The sequence below is a fragment of the Nerophis lumbriciformis genome, linkage group LG25 (genome assembly GCF_033978685.3).
Source record: "Nerophis lumbriciformis linkage group LG25, RoL_Nlum_v2.1, whole genome shotgun sequence".
In the NCBI taxonomy this organism is placed as follows: domain Eukaryota; kingdom Metazoa; phylum Chordata; class Actinopteri; order Syngnathiformes; family Syngnathidae; genus Nerophis; species Nerophis lumbriciformis.
This window is the reverse complement of record NC_084572.2, coordinates 25,122,869-25,131,033: the sequence shown is the minus strand read 5'-3', so window position 1 is coordinate 25,131,033 and position 8,165 is coordinate 25,122,869.

Sequence of the window (8,165 nt, the reverse complement as noted above, 5' to 3'; positions counted from 1 at the left end):
ACACCCCTGAGTTAAATACTTCTGAACCTATCGAGATACAGATCCTGTACATATGCCCTTCTCCTTAAAAGATCATCTTATGGATGAGCATTAGCTAATGTGTGATTTCAAACAGCCTGTGGTGCCTAGATGAACAGAACATGTTAGGCATACTACATTTTGTTGCTGCTACACCAGCGTGTGTTTTTATACATTTGTGTATTGTCGTACATGAAATGGGTTTTAGCTGTGTGTGAGCAGTCTCTTTCTTAAAAAAGAAAAAAGACAGTGTACAGTACACAGGAGACTTGTGAAAGTAGTATTTAGCAATAGTGTTCACAATTATTTTCCTGACTGGGGGATGCTGGTTGATAGGAAACTTGTGAAAAACACTTTTACCTCTTTTACTTTTTTTTTTTTGAGCCGGTAGCTGTGCTGGGCAAAGGCCCTCGATTGTACATACAGTAAAAAAAATAAAATAGTAAAAAAAAGCATTTTAAGGCCTTTGGCTTAAAGGCTTCTTTCTCCCAAGTGCAAACTTTTTCAAGACGCCATCATGTGTTACCATTATTTGTGTCATCCAAATTTGAAAAGAACATTCTAGCTGAACAAGTCATGTTTTTTTTGTTGCTTATGTTGAATTGTGACTATCAAGAGGTTGTATGTGTAACACTATATTGTCAAAAGTATTTGGCCACCCATCCAAATGATCAGAATCAGGTGTCCTAATCAGGGGCACCGAAAAGGGGGGGTAAAGGAGACGGATTCTAGGGGCCCATGATGGAGGGGGGCCCAGAGAGGCCCTGAGAGATGATGAAATTATAATACAGAAAAAATAATGACACTGTGTTGGGGGCCCTGTAAAGATTCTTTTCATGGGGCCCAAAATCCCTAGCGGCGCCCCTGGTCCTAATCACCTGGTGTATAAAATCAAGCACTTAGGCATGGAGACTGTTTCTACAAACATTTATGAAAAAATGGGCCGCTCAGGACCTCAGTGATTTCCAGCGTGGAACTGTCATAGGATACCACCTGTGCAACAAATCCAGTCGTGAAATTTCCTCGCTCCTAAATATTCCAAAGTAAACTTATTATGAGAAAATGGAAGAGTTAGGGAACAACAGCAACTCAGCCACGAAGTGGTTGGCCACGTAAACTGACAGAGGGGGGGGGTCAGCGGATGCTGAAGTGCATAGTGCAAAGACTTTCTGCACAGTCAGTTGCTACAGAGCTCCAAACTTCATGTGACCTTCCAATTAGCCCACGTACAGTATGCAGAGAGCTTCATGGACTGGGTTTCCATGGCCGAGCAACTGCATTTAAGCCATACATCACCAAGTCCAACGGAAAGCGTGGGATGCAGTGGTGTAAAGCACGTCGCCACTGGACTCTAGAGCAGTGGAGATGCGTTCTCTGGAGTGATAAATCACGCTTTTCCATCTGGCAATCTGATGGACAAGTCTGGGTTTGGAGGTTGCCAGGAGCACGGTACATTTCGGACTGCATTGTGCCGAGTGTTAAATTTGGTGGAGGAGGAATTATAGTGTGGGGTTTTTCAGCAGTTGGCCTTGGCCGCTTAGTTCCAGTGAAAGAAACTTTGAATGCTCCAGGATACCAAAACATTTTGGACCATTCCATGCCCCCAACTTTGTTGAATGGTTTGGAGTGGGCCCCTTCCTCTTCCTCTTCCAACATGACTGTGCATCGGTGCACAAAGTGGATGAATTTGACTGGCCTGCACAGAGTCCTGACCTAAACCTGATAGAACACCTTTGGGATGAATTAGAACGGAGACTGAGAGCCAGGCCTTCTCAACCAACATCAGTGTGTGACATTACCAATACGCTTTTGGAAGAAAATTCCTATAAACACACTCCGCAACCTTGTGGACAGCCTTCCCAGAAGAGTTGAAGCTGTAATAGCTGCAAAAGGTGGACCGACATATTGAACCCTATGGGTTAGGAAGGGGATGGTACTTCAAGTTCATATGTGAGTAAGGCAGGTGGCCAAATACTTTTGGCAATATAGTGTATGTGTGTGTGTGTATTTATGAGCCATTTGCTAAAATAAAAAAAGTTCATTTTATTTCTCATAAATGTGTAGCACCCCATCTTGACAGAAAAATAACAAATGTTTCCAAATATATTTTCTAAAAAAATATATCACATAGTCTTAAGTATTCAGACCCTTTGCTCAGTATTGAGAAGAAGCACCATGTACAGCCATTAGTCTTCTTGGGAATGATGCAACACATTTTTCACACCTGGATTTGGGGATTTGGTCGACAGCCATTTTCAGCTCTCCAGAAATGCTCAATTGGGTTTAGGTCAGGGCTCTGGCTATGGTCAAAGAGCTGTTCCGAAGCCACTCATGTCATTTTAGATGTGTGCTTAGGGTCATTTCTGAGGTCCTGAGCACTCTGGAAGAGGTTTTCCTCCAGGATATTTTCTGTACTTGGCTGCATTCATCTGTCCTTCAATTGCAACCAGTCGTGGTTGGAGTGATAGTTGACTTGTGGAACTCTCTATTGCATCTCTGGAGATCAGCCACACTGATCTTCGGGTTCTTCTTTGCCTCTCTCACTAAGGATCTTTCCCACAATTGCTCAGTTTGGCTGCACAGCCAGGTCTAGGAAGAGTTGTGGTCGACCCAGACGTTTTCTGAGTCAATATTAACAAATTAAAAGGGCTCTTTGCCACCTTGCATGCCCATAGGGCACTAACTTTCAAATGTATTTCACACAGTTTATCCCGCCCTCTTAGAGATTTTAGTATCTAATGACCATTTTTTTTATTCGGTATAACTAGTAATTGTCAAACAGCCCAAGGTTTCCCATAACAAAAGAACTGTTTGGTTTAAAATGCATGACAAACGCTAGTCTTGATCAAATGTTCAACGGCGAGTTTGCACTTTGACCCTGACTCCGTCGTAATGGTAACACACGATGGCCTTCAAAGTTCGTTTCCCACTAAAGCCGAGCGGATTTTTCCGCGCGTCGAGCTAAGTTGAAGTCGTGCTTGCCTTCTGTGCAAGTATTTGTAGACAAAGAATTCCCAAAACTGTGCCCTTGTGGCTGTAGGCCGAGGCCTGCGTGGTTTAAGACTGTTACACTGCTGAGTTTGGCCTGCAAAAGGACTGTCTACGTCTCTTTATCAAAATGTGTGTTTTTTACTTTGGTGAAGCAGGGAATCGCAGACTTACTAAGGCTTAATGACAGCTATATATATTTATTTTCCAAAAAAACATGACTCTTATTATGGATCATGAGTTGGTCTTTTGAGATGGAAGCAGGATTTCTATGTGGAATAGTTCAGGTGACTATAGAACTACATTGTGGTGTTCTTTTCCAGTATCTGTGTGCAGTTTTAAAACGCTCTTCAGTGTGTCGTAAGCATGTGGGAGAGACTTGCTGTTGTAGTGCAGTTGAAAACATTGTTGCTTATCACCAGGCTAAAGATTGTATTCACAACGCTTCACTTTTTCCACATTTTGTTATGTTACAGCCTTAATCCAAAACGGAATTACCGTATTTTTCGGAGTATAAATCGCACCGGAGTATAAATCGCACCTGCCGAAAATACATAATAAAGAAGGAAAAAAACATATATAAGTCGCACTGGAGCCCGGCCAAACTATGAAAAAAACTGCGACTTATAGTCCGAAAAATACGGTAATTCCTTTTTTCCCCTCAAAATTCTACAGGCAATACCCCATAATGACAATGTGAATTTTTTTTTTTTTTTAAACTTTTACTCAATACTTTGTTGGTGCACCTTTGGCAGCAAATGCAACCTCAAGTCTTTTTGAATTAGGCCATGTCTCTTTGCAGCACCTCTCAAGCTCCATGAGGTTCGATGAGAAGTGCTGGTTTTTATCCAGGGTGTCTCTGTACATCGCTGCATTCATCTTAGTCCAGTTAGGGAAATGACCAAGAACCTGAGCTAGAGCATTCCTCTGCGGAGAGAAGAGAACCTCCCAGAAGGACAACCATCTCTGCAGCAATCCACCAATGGTAGAGTGGCCAGACGGAAACCATTTCTTAGTAAAAGTTCGCCAATGTGCGCATGAAAGACTCAAGAACATAAACAAAATTATCTAGTCTGATGAGACAAAGACGACTTTGGCATGAAAGGCAGGAACTGGGAGACTAGTCCGGATTAGGGCTGCAACAACTAATCGATTAAAATCGATTATAAAAATAGTTGGCGATTAATTTAGTCATTGATTTGTTGGATCTATGCTATGCACATGCGCAGAGGCATTTAAAAAAAAAAAATTATAAACCATTATAAACTGCATTAGTCATTGATTCGTTGGATCTATGCTATGCACATGCGCAGAGGCTTTTTAAAAAAAAATAAACCTTTATTTATAAACTGCAACATGTACAGACAGCTGAGAAACAATAATCAAAATATGTATGGTGCCAGTATGCTGTTTTTTTTCCAATAAAATACTGGAAAGGATAGAAATGTAGTTTGTCTCCGATTAATCGAAGTAATAATCGACAGATTAATCGATTATCAAATTAATCGTTTGTTGCAGCCCCAGTCCGGATAGAGGGAAAGATGAATGCAGCAACGTGCAGAGACATCCTGGATTAAAACCAACTCTTCCCATCCAACCTGACGGAGCTTGAGAGGTGCTGCAAAGAGGAATGGGTGAAACTGCTCAAAGATAGGTGTGCCAAGCTTGTGGCATCGTATTCAAAAAGACTTGAAGGCTGTAATTGTTGCCAAAGGTGCATCAACAAAGTATCGAGCAACATCTGTGAATACTTATTTTTGAGGACAAAAATTACATTATTTTTTAATAAGGCTGTAACATAATAAAATGGAAAAAAAATAGTGAAGCGATGTGAATACTTTCCGGCATGTTGGTGTGTGGACAATCTAATGGTTTAAAAAGTAGAGCACAGACATCTCTGGTGCAAGTGCTCATATTTTCAAATATTTCTATATTTATCGGGTGCTGTTTTCCAGGGGCCGGGGTAGGGTTTGGTTTTCTTCAGGTTTTTTTTTTGTGTGTGCATTTGTTTCTTTCATTGCTGCGTCTCACCATGTCGGATACGAACACCTGCGCTACATTCAATCAAGATGTGGCAAATTAAAGTGAACTGAGATACAACAAATGTGTCTTTTCTTGCTCATAGACATTTGTACAGGTTAGGTTGATGAATATTTGGACGGCTTGTGGCTCCACCCTTGCAGCAGTAAACCGTTTCTGAGTCTAAACATTACATAAGCAAGTCTTATTTTATTTTAGTGTTGTGTCTGTAAAAGCCAGGTCCCAATGTTACTGCACCTTGTTTTGCACATTAAAATATGATGCATACCTTCTAGAAATAGAAACTGGAAAACCCTCTATTGTGCAGCTGCTTTATTAAGATCTTTAGTGAATACACTTTTCAATTTTGCTAGAATTTAAGGTTATAATTAAATATACTATACCATAGAATATATAGTAAAACTACGGCACGCGGGTCAAGTGCGGCCTGCCGGTGCTAAAAAAATTGATTCACATCTGAATCACAATTTTTATTTATGATTGAAATCGATTATTAATTTTCAGATCAACTTTTTAAGGACTTTTTTTTTTTTTAAGAATCAATTGTAAAAAAAAAAAAAGATTTTTTAGGCTAACTTAGTAGAGCTTACACCCTGAGTGCATACGTCTTTTGTCAGCGGCTAATAGGAGCTTTTGCAACCTGTTTTTATATCATTTTTATATCAAAAAAGATCCATGTTCTAAAAGAACGCAATAAAACAATTTTATACAATTGAATAAAGTAGGAAAAACTAAAATAATAAAGTTACTGTGTAGAATTGTGTGAATATTGTAAAACAATAAAGGGAAATAAACAAACCTACAGTAATTTATTAATTTTTTTATGAAAAAAGTCATAAAATAATAATTGCCATTTTAAATTAGAAACAAAAGCCACACTATAGCAATATTATTTTGTGAATTTATGAGGTTAAAAACTACACATTTTCTGACAGTAGACAATAACATAATATGATAAAAAATGTGTATTTTAACAGAATACATTGGAATAATATTTTCCATCCATCCGTCCATTTTCTACCGCTTGTCCCTTCCGGGGTCGCGGTGGGTGCTGACCTCCTCGTGCTCTCTCAGCCTGTAGGCCGCATCATCGAGGGGCGGTAGTCCATCCCGCTGTACCTGCTCAATCTGCCTGAAGTGCCACCAGCTGTGCGGCCAGGTGAGGCCCAGCTGCACACTTTTCTTCTCTTTGCCTCATTCAGTGTCAAGGCAGGTGCGTCAGGCGGTAAACTGAGACATCCACTATTTCCCCTTTAATGACCTTACTGGCGATATGTTTACTGAGATTATGTTTCTCTTATTTTATAGGCAAATCCATTAAAGGAAGTGTGATAAGGGAAAGATTGAGAACTCCGGATGAATCTTGTTAATTCAGACTTTAAGTTTGATGCGTTCAAATTCTGCCCTTCCAAAAAAGACTTGTTCAATGAATCACTCTTTTCGGCTTTCTGCAAACTGTATCCCGTGTCTTGGTGTGAATCAGGTATATATATAATATATATATATATATATATATATATATATATATGTGTGTGTGTGTGTGTGTGTGTGTGTGTATATATATATATATATATATATATATGTGTGTGTGTGTGTGTGTATATATATATATATATATATATATATGTATATATATATATATATATATATATACTGTATATAAATATAATTTATTTTGTTTGATTTCAGTTCAAAACATCCATCAAATTAAATAAAATTTTGGTGTGATATTTTTTGTAATGTTGTAATCATCATTACTGAATAGCATTTTATATATATATATATATATATATATATATATATATATATATATATATATATACACACACACACACATTTAACATAATTAGATGTATTTACACATGTATGTATGTTTATATATATGTATATTAATCTATGTATATACATACATATATAAACATACACATTTATGTGTAAATATATATAATTATGTTAAATGTGTTATTTTGCACAGAATAACACATTTAACATAAGTATATGTATTTGCACATAAATGCATGTATGTTTATATATATATGTATGTATATGTATAACACATTTAACATAATTATATGTATTTACACGTAAATGTATATATGTTTGTATATGTATGTATATGTATATACATATGTGTATATACATATACATACATATACAAACATATATACATTTACGTGTAAATACATATAATTATGTTAAATGTGTTATATATATAATACATTTACGTGTAAATACATATAATTATGTTAAATGCCATCCATCCATCCATTTTCTACCGCTTATTCCATTTGGGGTCGCTGGAGCCTATCTCAGCTACAATCGGGCGGAAGGCCTGGACAAGTCGCCACCTCATCGCAGGGCCTATGTTAAATGTGTTATCCATTTTCTACCGCTTATTCCATTTGGGGTCGCTGGAGCCTATCTCAGCTACAATCGGGCGGAAGGCCTGGACAAGTCGCCACCTCATCGCAGGGCCTATGTTAAATGTGTTATCCATTTTCTACCGCTTATTCCATTTGGGGTCGCTGGAGCCTATCTCAGCTACAATCGGGCGGAAGGCCTGGACAAGTCGCCACCTCATCGCAGGGCCTATGTTAAATGTGTTATATATATATATATATATATATATATATATATATATATATATATATAAAACCTAATTTAGCTAGGGGTGGCCCTGTTCACCTACAAAGGTCAATAAAGTCAACCTTAACATTGTGAGCAGTGTTTTTTTTTAACACAGTGACTCGAAGGACAAGAAAATAATTCCACAAAACAAATCTGTTCACGTCGTCATCTACTGGTGAATGTTTGTATCACAACAACACTTCGAACGTGCATTCTCCACACAGTTTGCACAGTCGTGCATACATTAAAAGGCAGTTCGAGGTTATTGCATATATTGAGTGTGTGTCCGTGACACAAGCTTTGCAGTCCAATGACGGTAAAAAAAAAAAAAAAAAAAAAAAGCGGCAGTAAAAATGATATAGTGCAATGTTGTGGCTGAAGCGTGTTGCTGCTCTCTGATTGGTCAGAAAGACCCAGCCCCCTCCCCTCTTCTGGCCACTCCCCTTTCGCGCTGCACCCCACGTGACTCTGAAAGTTAAAAAGAGACTTTG